This window comes from Microchirus variegatus (assembly GCF_963457635.1).
Source record: "Microchirus variegatus genome assembly, chromosome: 19".
In the NCBI taxonomy this organism is placed as follows: domain Eukaryota; kingdom Metazoa; phylum Chordata; class Actinopteri; order Pleuronectiformes; family Soleidae; genus Microchirus; species Microchirus variegatus.
Window position 1 is genome coordinate 11,573,502 of NC_139820.1, and position 12,619 is coordinate 11,586,120.

Sequence of the window (12,619 nt, forward strand, 5' to 3'; positions counted from 1 at the left end):
TGCAATTACTTTCTGATGAGCATGAGAAAGTTTTGTTAACAATGCCAATCCAGCAGTTCCCCGGACCATAGTAAAGGGACCGCTAACTCCTTAGCTTGGGTTAGCTCGTTCGGCAACAACACAACAACTGGGGGGCCTCCGTCTGCGTTGAACACGGCACTTTATTTCATTACTGCAGGGTGATGCACAGCCTCTCTGGGTACAATGAGACTCTCTTGTAAAGAAGAGAACATAACCAAGCAACAGTATGAAGCGGGACAGTCTCTGGCTGCGGCTCTCCGACATAAACAACAACACGGCACACACACACTTCCTGTTTCACTCACTGACGTCACACGCACGCACACACATAGTTGGTTAGCTTAGCTTAGCCTATAACAGTATCTGATGAGCACCCGGAAGTATCAGGTGAGCACTCGAAAGTATCAGGTGAGCACAAATTATGAGGTGAGCACTTGAACATGGAGGTTTGTGTACATCAACAGCACTGTTGTTTGACCTTTGTATACATCTAGATTCCGAATCCATGTTTCTTTTCAACGACGTGAAATGCAATAGTACCACTTTCTTCATAATTTTTGGAAACCATTATTTTTCTCATTATTATAAAATCTTTTTTGGGAGAGGATTGGGAGAAGGAACTAAGAAAAGGTAATAAAAATGGAGATAATACAACAGAAGAAGCTGGAGGTAAAGATTGACAATGAGAGGGAGAAAGGTGAAGAGAAGGCTGATGAAAAAATAAAGATAGGAAGATGGAGAAGTGACCTAGAGGGTACATTAGAGAAACATGGATAGGAAAAGGAATGACTATAATGAGGTAAAGGGAGAATGAAGGGGTATAGCAAGAAAGGAGGATATAGCAAGAGGATGGTGAGACGGGGCAGTGCTGGTAGAAGGATGTAGAGAAAAGAGGATGAAGAGAGGTGGAAGTGAAGATAGAAGTAGTTTGTATCATTCTGAGTGAATGGGCTCCATAAAAGTAGGTTATTGTCAGCAGACAGAGACACGTACACATACACAGAGAGAGAGAGACATTTTGGTAGAAGTAAAATGGAGATGGTGCATTTGCTTGTGTGTGTGTGTGTGTGTGTGTGTGTGTGTGTGTGTGTGTGTGAGCCTTGAGCCTCCAGCTAAACTGAAAATACCAAGAAGACAGCTTAAATTGCAGCGGTGGATATTTTCAACAGTAGAAGAAGAGCGATGCAGCTGTCGGTCATCACAATGGTTCTGGTTCTGGTGACACTACTGGTTTTCACCACTGCAATGCGTACTGAGCATGTGAAACACATCGGGTTCGAACCACACATGATGCTAACAGATCCTGATCCAAAGGCTGCCTCCTTCAAAGGACACAGTCTGCAAAGTCCTTGCTGCGTAGATCTGGTAGGCGAAACCAAAATGACACAGTCCAGTCTATGGAGGAATTCCCAAGTAAGTCTTGTTCCCACGAAATGGTACAGTGTCGTTCAGCTCACCACAGTGGTGCATGAGCTGGATATTGGATAATTCAATGGCTATATGCATAATATGCTTAACATTGCTAGTGTTGTGGGATGTGCCTAACACTAATGTGTAACCCAGGAAGCTCAGTGTGTGAATGTGAGAGAGTGCGTGCGCGCAGCCGAGGCGCGGTATGCGAGCGAGCCCGTGAGCGGAAGTGGTGTGTTTTTGTTTACATGCGTGCGGGGGTGAAAGAGCAGTAGAGATGGCAACCGGAGTAGCTCGATCGAGAGAGCGTTGGATGTTATGTGCACTCAGCTAATAAAGTCGGATTCTCTTCAGCCAAAAATGGCCTGTCATTTGTGTGTCACCACATAACCACTGAGGAGTAAAGTCTCGGGAGTTAACCCCAGAGAAACGACGTTACCTCTGGCCCTGGAGAAGATAGATCTCCCCTGTGTCCCCCGACCACGGTCAGGAGATAAAGCAGGAAAGGTTAACACTAGCCTGGCTGGAGCAGGACTGCTTCTTATTCTGAAATGAGGTTGGAAAAAAAAGAATGTAGTCACCTCCCGCTTTCTAGAAGCGTGACAACGAACGTGGATGAAAATGCCTCTGTAAAGGATTGGTCAGGGGAGCTCTGTGAATATTGTCAGTTAAAATTGAAACAACTGCACAATGAAAAGACAGCTGCTCTTTAGAGACTGCCATGTTGGATGTGGCCAAAATCTGCTTAACACCACTTCTCTGTTGTCATTGCGTTAAGCCCGCCTCTAGTGTGACATGAGTTTTTGATTGGTTCCCTTTTTTAGGAGATTCTGTAGTCGGCCAAAACAGCGTCCTTGATAGACACGTCTGCAGAGAGAAATCAAATCGCTGACTGAACACAACATAATGACCAAAGAGCAACAATGGAGGATGTCCAGCATTCCATGTTCTTTCTTTTGGCATTTGGCTGATTATCACAAGAAGAAGACCAGCTTTATTTGGGAGAAGACATCGACATACATTGTTGTTTTTCCCTATTGTCACACACAAATGAGAATGTTATGTCCGCAAAGTCAATAGACTACAGCAGGGGTCACCAACGTGGTGCCCGCAGGCAGCCAATACGGTGCCCGCGGGCTCACTTCACTTCACCTCACTTGCATGTATCCATATGATCGCTCAGTAAAATATCTTTGATATTGTTTATAAAAACTGATAATCGTTAGGAGCAAGCACTGGAATGAATGTGTATGCAGTTGAATGCATAATATTAATCATTTAAATGGTAAACAAAAAAAAAATGTTAATGTGGTAGCCCTCCATATTATTCTTTACCCTTAAGGTAGCTCTCATCTCAAAAAGGTTGGTGACCCCTGGACTACAGTGTGTCTCAGTGCATTTTATAGGAGGTGGGTAATTTACTTTACCGTTCGAGATTATCGCGTGATCTGGCGTGAATACCGCTGGTTCTCAAGGCACCGGTGGGGATTGCCGCTGGGCAGAGGTCGAAGCAGAACCGCACCGCTGACGTGCCGCAGCTGTAACGCGTCCAATGGAAATCTGCCTTAAGGCCGGTTTCAGACTGTATGCGTGTGCAGTGTGTGAGGACAGCAGTGCTGCTCTGTAGGGCTGGGCGGTATACCGGTTCACACCGAATACCTTTTTTTTTCCGTTGTGATATGAATTTTTAATATACCACCATACCGGTGTATTTGATTACAAAACATCTGCGAAGCCGCGGAGCTGCTGTCTGCTTTGCAAGTGGGCACGCTCTGCATGTAAACGTTTCATTAATGTTTATATATTTGTTTCAATCACTGAACGAAGCCTGTCATATTTGGGACAAGAGTCGGGACCTTACATTGCTTGCACAAAACTTTTGATCAGCACTCAGCATTTGTTTGTTGTTTTTATTTAACCTTTAGATGCGCCTTCAAAAAAGTTACGTTAACACACCCAGCACACCAAATGGTGCGCATGAAAGTACACAGCTATATAAATAGTATACATTCACATTTTTTTTCAAGTTCTAGATCAACATCTGTTCTTTCCATGCATATAAAATATTAATATATATTTTTTTATTTTTAACCCTTAAATTGCCAGGTTGATTCATGATGCCCCTTGATTTTATGATCTAAAAAACACAAACATTTTAATATTTTCAATATACTTCATGCAAAGTGGATTTTTTTTTTTTAATTATTATTGCAGCCTGGTATATGTAAAAGATTACCAGAAGCATTTTCTTTTTGTATTATTATCTTTTGTGTAATGTCAAATGGCCTGAAATCCTAGCACTTTTACACCTAGCACACCAAATGGTGCGCATGAAAGTACACAGCTATTAAAATAGTATACATTTTTATTTTGTATCTGGTCTTTCCATACATATAAAATTTTGATATATATTTTTTTATTTTTAACCCTTAAACTGTCAGGTTTAGTCATGATGCACCTTATTTTATGATAAAAATTATTTTCAGTATACTTCATGCAATTAATTATTGTTATTGTTTTTAACATACCTAGAGCACCAATACAAAAGAAGCTATAACAATTGTGTACATTTATATTTTCATTTTGTTTATATGTTGTTTTTTAGACCAACATCAGACCTTATTATAGATACCAAATAAAGATAATTAGTCATTATTCTTTGTGCTGTAATGAAGAACTTCCATCCGTTATTCCGTGATAAATTTTGTGCTCTCCGTGGTAAAAAATAAATGAAATGTGTCAATCAGCTAACAATAGCCACGGCATAGCAGGGAGGTTTATCACTGTCTCCGCCCTCTTTCAGCCACACACGGTATTTGATTTCCTCATTCATTCAGCCAGCAGGCGAGTTTTGAAGTCTGTTCTGCCGTCTGTTTTGCCGTCTACATTAGAAGTTATATTAGGTGGCCACTATTTTCACAACCATGTCCTTTTGACAGTGATCCCGTGGATGAAGGTGCAGCATTACTGCGCAGAGAATTAAATATTCGTCAGGAGATGATTATCAGACCACGCATAGATGTTCTTGCATTTCAAGACACTTATGTTTTTGAGCGGTACCGTTTCACATCACAGTCCATCATTTACATACACAACCTAATCCGTCCTTACATTTCCAACATAAGTCATGCTCTCACATCCCAGCAGAAATTGTGTGTTGCGCTGCATTTTTTTTTTTTTTTACAAATGGGAGTTTTTTATAGAACATCGGAGATGCAGAGCACTTGAACATGATATAAATGAGAAGTAATTTATGTGTGTGAACACATCATTATGTTGGGGATAAAACAACTGTACAGTCAAACAGCCACTTCATAATATGAATAATATTTACTTTACAATGTAAAACATGATCAAAATGAGGTAATCCCATGAGATTATGCCCAGGTCTTACCTGTTTGAACAATGTTTTTATGTTTCATCTTAAACTGCTGCCAAGTGAGCTTCTCTCCCGCGGGATTACACCTAAATGAAATAAATTAATAGACTACCACTCAAGCAGTTTCCCCCTGTAATATTATTGTGATTGTGCAAAGGACGACATTTAAACTTCCACATCAGCAGCAGTGTTCTCTGACGCCGTCTCCCTCTCTTTTGCTGCTGCAGCGGTGTTACACTTCCTTCTAAAAACATGCTCAAACTCACCGTATGAGAGCATTAATATTTCCAACTTCAGTGGGGTGAACAACCTCACCCTCCGCTTCCCTGTTGCCATGGTGACTCGTCAAAACGGGGCTTCATTGATGCTGTCTTTTTATAATTGTGGTGCACGCGCTTAACTCGAGGTGAAACTACTACGAGTTGAATAAACTAACTCAAATCAGCTGTTGTGGAACCGAAAACTCAGAGTTTCTAATCTCAGAGTAGATCAACTCAGAGTTCAGGGTTAGACTGAGAGTTTGAACCTGCTTTGTGAAACGGACCCCAGGACAGACACAGTAGTTGTCTGAGATGATGACGTGATGCCAGCATCGCTTTATATTCTTATGGGTGAGTTTTCATCATTTCAACGTTTTTTCTTGTTATTGTTATTCACTAGCTCCAGCACAGACATGTGCTGATGTGCTTGAATTATGTGTGAATGACACAGCTTTGTTTATGAAGTATTGACTGTGATGCTAATGATTTAGCAACGAGTTGAGAGTTATTAGCACATCAGCTCATTCAGTAACAGACTGATCCATCCACACTACACCACAGAGCCACTTCAATGTATTTCATTAGTGTTTGATTTGATATTAGAAATATGTCTATCTTTGATCCTTCTCTCTTAAGTATATATAATATATTTTGTTTTCATGAAACAACAAAAAACAGATGATGGAAATACAGTGGTATGCAAAAGTTTGGGCACCCCTGTAAACGTTCATGATTTTCCTTTATAAATCATTGGTTATTTGGATAACAACTCACAACAATAGTATCTGTGCTCATACAGAGCAGGGTGTGGTTTCACTGACAGCTTAGACCAGGAGAGGGTTGTTCTATATAAATGTGATGATTCTGACTCTTGGCTCTAAGAAGGTGTAAATCTTTGAGGCTAATATTCTCCCTAAAGCAGTTTGAGGAGTGCCTATATTCAAACGACCATATCTTCTTCAAATATTATCCGATTTGCATGTGTTGGACATTGTTGGAAAGCTTAGAAATCACACTTTCAGAACGTTCAGTAAATAACTCAAAATGTCCCTCATGTGACTGGTTTTGCCATGGCTGGACACAATTATGGATTTTAATTTTTTTGGGAAGTGGAAGTTTTGAAGTAGCCACTGGATGCTTCAAATCACAGTATAGGGTTTCTTAAAACCTTAACCTTCGTATTTGAATTAGGGTTGTTTTATCGGCGACCGTGGATTGCTAGTTAGGGTGTGGTGATACCACAGTAAATTAACATACCAAGTTTCGTTCTTTGTTCCTTCAGCTGCATGTTAACGAGGTGGCACATGGCTACTTATGCAGCCGCCACAGAGGCTCTCCTCGTTGTTGCTCCTGCTTCGAGAAGCTGTGTGTGGTTTTTTTTTTTGAATGAAGATGGACCTGGAGAAACGCATTGCAGAGGAGCTCAAAGAGAGTGGCAGGACATGAGAATCATTCGACATCTGCAGGCGAATGGTTAGCTGATTAGAGGCATGCTTTTCAGTTTCTTATGGGGGTTAGTTTTCATTAACGGCTTTAACCACTTCTTCCCTGACCCACTTTTCGGAGTCCCTGCTCGAAAATGACATGCCCAAACTAAATAGAATAAATGTCTGCAGTTACAAGCTCTATGTGGATTATCTTGGGATCAAACTACAGATAACATATGGACATGAGCTGTGCAAAGTGATCTGATGCTGCTGAAATGAAGCAGAGTGAAATTACAGAGGTTTTAGTAAAGAGCCGTTTAGGCGTTCTCTCTTTTGGCACAGTTTGGCACCATCTGTGCCATTTGAGATTTTCTCAGGTACCAAATTATTAAAAACCCATTAAAATGTATTATATGTCACTACAGGTCTAAAAAGAACTTGTTTCTCAAAACAAGTTCGTAATAACAACTCTGTGGCTCTGCAGCATCTTCATTTACGCAGCGTCATAGCTCTGGCTTACCTTGGTCAATTAGGGTTATTGACAGCTCGCTTTAAACCTCTAAACCGGTAGAATCAGACTCCGGTCTCCAAATGCATGTGAATAACTTCATTAGCGAGTCAAAAGGACATAAATGCATATGGCGCATTTGTGCGGACATTCGCCCTTTTCTAATCAGAACGATCTAATGTCGCTCTGTATTGATCAATCAGACCAGGATTTGTTCCCAAAGCATGCTGGAAAGTGTAGTGCGCCGTAGTAAGAGGAGAAAAAAATCGAATTAATCGATAAAAACGATATATTGCCCAGGCCTACTCCGGTACCACAACACAACATGACAATGACTATAGAGGAGGCTTACACAGTGTAACAAGCTGTACCCAGATGACAAGATGGAGCTGACCTATTTCAGCAAGCTTCATCCATTGCAGGTCAAGAAAGTGTCAGAAACAAGCAGGTGTACCTAATATGCTGTAATTCTGCCCAGAGCCCAGCACTCGGCGAGAAGGAGACACTTCAGACCTGTTCACCCGTCCATTATTATGGGAAATGTAGGATCTTTCCCAAATAGGATGGACGAGTTAGCGGCGCTGACACGGCATGAGAGGGAGTATTAGCACTGCAGCATCATGCTGTTCAGACATGGCTCACCGCAGCTTTCCCGGACACAGTCACCACATTGGACGGATTCCAGCTCATACGGGAGACCAGGACGGCAGAGAGCGATAAGAGGAAAGGAGGAGGGCTGGCTCGACCAAAATTGTGATTGGTCGACTAATTATTATTTTTTTAATATTTTTTTTGGAATTTCATTAGGAGGAAAATACCAAGTCTACTAGGGGTGTTTTAGAGCACCCGTGTTTCACAGGTAACAGCCTATCTTCAGAGAACAACCCCCTTGTTTTCCACTATTTTGGTTTAGTCCATCCGGCTTATGAGCGACAGACAGATTAGCGTTGCCATTAATTAGACGTGAAGTTTGAGCTTTTCATTTGAGGCTACAGTCAGTCCTGCTGTCGAATCCATGTCAAAGACATCAGCAGTGTGGCAGCATTTTTCAAAAGTAGATGACGGTAAAAAAGTGGAATGCAAACTTTGCAAGCAACAGTTTGCTTTTCACAGCTCTACTACAAACATGGCATATGATTAAAAAACGGTAAGCTGAGGTTGCTCCGTCCATTTTGAGTATGAACATAAAATAATTATTAGCATATTTCAATGATTTAGTCTAATAATCGTTAACTTGATTTATAAGTCGGTTTTTAGTCGAAATTCCAGGGTCGACTAAGAGTGTCTTTGGTTGATTACAGCCCTACTGCAGACACAGCATCCATAGGCTCTCCTCCTGATCTCTGGCAATTGTAATAATGCCTCTAGTTCCTCCTCTCTGCCCACACTCTCTCGGAATGTCACCTGCCACACCAGACAAAATAAAATAATGGACATTTTCTATGCCAACACAAAGGGGGTATACAGCTCATCCCCCTCCCTCCCCTGAAGATCTGATCACAACCTCCAACATCACAAACAAACTGGTCTGTGGAGACTGATGAGGCTCTCATGGACTGCTTTGTGTCTACTGTGTGGGAAGAACTCGGTGAGGGACATGGGGAGGACGTCAACAGTCTCACACACAATAACAGAGGACATCAACTTCTGTGTAGAGAGCACTGTACCCACCAGGACAGTAGGGTGTTCCTCTAACAACAAACCATGGATTAATCCTGACATAAAGGCACTCCTTAAGGAGAAAAAGAGAGCTTTTAGGTCAGGAAACAAGTAGGAGCTAAAGACTGTACAGAGGGAGCTTTGGAGAAAGATCAGGGAGGGGAAGGACAGCTACAGGAGGATCAGCTGCAGCAGAATAATGTCAGTGGAGTCTTGAGAGGCCTGACAACCATCTCTGGCTACAAGAAGCTGGACTCCTAGACTGTATGGGGACCAGAGGTGGGCTAATGACCTGAACTTATTCTTCAATAGGTTTGATCAGCCTCTCACCCCTCCCCCGACCAAGCCAGCCCTGCTGCAACCCCTTTCATCTGCATCTCCAGTACACTACTCAACCTCCAACACCCTCCCTACAGTTTCCAACTCACCTTCCACTAGCTCAACTCCTTTCATCACACAACCCCCCCGCTCCACTCTGTCCTTCACACCTAACCAGGTGAGAAAAGAGCTCAAGAAGATCAAGGTGAAGAAGGCTGCAGGTCCTGACAGCATCAGCTCCGGGCTCCTCAAATCCTGTGCGGCTCAGCTGTGCGGGATTATGGGGACCATCTTCAACATGAGCCTGAAACTGGGGAGAGTACCACAGTTCCTCCTTCCTCCAAGACCTCCTGTGTGGTAACGGAGCCAAAAACACAGCACCCCAAAGACCTCAACAGTTACAGGCTGGTGGCACTAACATCCCACCTCATGAAGATCCTGGAGCGGCTGGTGCTGTCTCATCTTCCCACTGTGGTGAGGCCAGCAAACCCGCTACAATTCGCCTACCAACCTAGCATCGGGGTGGATGACGTTGTCATCTACCTGCAGGGCAGATCTCTTTCTCAACTGGAGAAGTCTGGGAGCACATGTTTTTTTTATTTCTCCAGTGCTTTCAACACCATACAGCCAGCATTTCTGAAGGACAAGCTGGAGCATGCAGGTGTGGATCCTCACCTCACATCCTGGATTGAGGATTATCTGACTGATCGACCCCAGTATGTGAGGATTCGGGATTGTGTGTCTGACATGGCTGTCTGCAGTACAGGGGCCCCACAGGGAACAGTTCTGGCTCTGTTCCTCTTCACCATGTACACTGCAGACATCTCCTACAGCTCCCCCTCCTGTCACCTGCAGAAGTTCTCTGATGACTCTGTGAAACATCAGTTGCCACTGCGCAAGTTGTAAGGAGGCCACACTTGGTACACGCAATTGTGAAACAGCCGACGAATGAGTTGGAGATTGGTGATAAAGTCGTCGGGGAGATTTAATCCAAAATCCAAAAGTTCCTGTCTAGTGTAGGATGTTAAGGTGAAGCTGTACCGTACGAACCGAAATTAACGAAAAAATCACTGCAAAACTGAGAGAGACGCTGGGCCTCGCGATGCTCTCGCACCATCATCTTGGTCTTATCTATGTTATCTTATGTTATGTTAATATATGTTTTGTTCAGTGTTCATTTAAAGTCATACATAGGGACGCTGTCTTTGAATAATCCACTGTGCGTTTCAGAACATTATGTGGCTACATTGTTATTAGCTATACTTGATATTAGCTAGCTCAGTATTGTCTTTTTACAATGCAAATAATGTCCACATCAAAACTTGTGTTCGATCAGATGATCGTATTATAAGCTGTAATGGGAGCATGTGATCATCTGCTGTGCTTGAATAATGTGTGAATGACACACTTCTGGTGCGTTTCAGAACGTTATGTTGCACATTGTTATTAGCTATACTGTATTGCATATTATGCAACATATATAGACATTACAACTGTGGTAAAAAAGTTGAAAATGTAATTTCCACTTTCACTTTTTCACTTTCATTTTATCTGATGCGTACATGGCTTCAGTGTAAAATAAGTGCAAGGTCTATTTCAATTCATTAATATGTGTGCATAAATGAAAAGAGAGACACACAATGCACATGCATCCACTGTGAAACCAACATTAATCAGCATTGTGTGAACTCATTTGGCAAAGTTTGAATGAAACAGTCATTCATTTGTTATGACTACATCCTTTACTTCAGTTGCACTAAATGGAGATAACAAAAACCTTTTCCCCAATGAAGAAGCTAAGACAACCTGGCTAATATAAATAATGAGATAGGATCATGCGTTCCTCCTCTCGATTGTGTCTTTTCTTGCCCAATTTCCATTTTCATAATAAAACAGTCTTGACTTTGGAGCATGAGTGTGGGGTTGACAAACCCTAGCAGAACCAACTGGATGCACAGATTGCATCAACAACAACTACAAATCAGAAGCTGGACATAAGTTATTTCCTTAAAAATGTTGTATCATAGATGAACGACAGTGAAATAAAATGTAGAATGAGACATGATGACGCTTGTAGCTGGAGGGTGTACATGTTTTGTGGATTTATTGCATCCTGGTCTATATAGGCTACTACAGGTCCATAAGAGAAGATGCTATACTGTGACTTCTTTGATACAAATATTCACTTTCAGTGCAAAACCGTTGCTGATATTGTGGCTACTCCTTTGAAATCAGACGAAATTAATCAAAGGCCTGCCTCTAGGCATGAGCACAAGGGACACCCGCCAAATGCGGCCCGCGGGATGATATTTTGTGGCCCCCCACTTGATGTCAAAGTTTAATATAAGTGCCGACCGCAGTGACGAAAAGGAGGAACGGGAGCAAAAAAAAACAAAAAACGCAGACCATAGCAGCTGCTGATTCAAAACAGCAGTTATGCACACACACATCTATATCACAACGTCTGAGCTGCTGTCAAGTTTCTATAGCAGCCTATATGTGATTCTGTTTTCGCTTATACGTGTCCGCATCTGCGTCCACTTACCTGATGCGGCCCAGGCTCACCCAGACTCTAACTCATGCGGCCCCCAGGCAAATTGAGTTTGAGACCCCTGATTAAAGCCTTATAATGATAATAACAATGATGATAATAATATTAAAGCAAACAGAGCATCCATATCTGAATAGTATCGGTATCGGCAGATATCTAAATTCAGAATATCGCATCGGATCAGAAGTGAAAAAAAGTGGATCGGTGCATCCCTACTTACATCAGTACTTTTTGTTGTTTCATAAAATGAAAAACAAAATATTCTACATACACTACCGGTCAAAAGTTTTATAACACTCCAATTGTTCCCGTTTTTAATTGAGATTCAAGCCATTCAAGTCCAATGAATAGCTTGAATTGGTACAAAGGTCAGTAGTGAACTGCTAGACGTTTTAAAAAAAAAAAAAAAAGGTAAGAGGTCTGGCAGACCCAAAGCCACAACAGAATCAGAAGGCAAGTTTCTGAGAGTCAACAGCTTCGAGAGAGAAGACAGAACTCAGGTTTGAACGGTTCAGTTGCAATGGAATGTTAATTGAGCTGCAGTCTGAGGAATGAGCATCAAACACATCACACAGACACACATGCACATTGGTGTGTGTAGAGGTGGGCTAACTAACATCCCACAGCACCTTGCTAGCTCAGCAGCCATAAAACTGTCAAGAGAACTGATGACCAACTACACCGTCTTTCTCTTTCTCTCTCTCAAGCTAGGTTTATAGTCGATGCAGCTAGGTTTATAGTCGCGTATAAACAAGGCTTCACTCTCTCAAACACACATACAGGTTTGCACATCTATTTGTCTTAGGACTCTGCAATGACTTCCAGACAGCTTAAACAAAAGTCGTATCACTAACCTTAACCATAACCAAGTTAATGACTAACACCAAACTTAACATAAGGTTTGTGCCAAAAAAAAGGTCCTAAAGATTCAACAAATAAGTATGCTAGTACACAAACACACAATTCACCTTGACCACAAATCTCAAAACTTCCCATCCTCCCCTGTCACTCACCAAACTCACTATCACACTCACACAGATTCACACTTAACACCAAAAGAAACAGCACAGTCTATGACACACACTC

The 12,619-nt window shown here is 42.0% G+C and overlaps 1 protein-coding gene across 1 annotated transcript in view; it reads right to left on the reverse strand.

Moving 5' to 3' along the window:
• cacna1ab (calcium channel, voltage-dependent, P/Q type, alpha 1A subunit, b) overlaps positions 1–12,619 on the reverse strand; it is a gene marked incomplete at both ends in the record, with an annotated part of 173,777 nt that overhangs the window by 132,793 nt on the left and 28,365 nt on the right. The window lies entirely within an intron of this gene.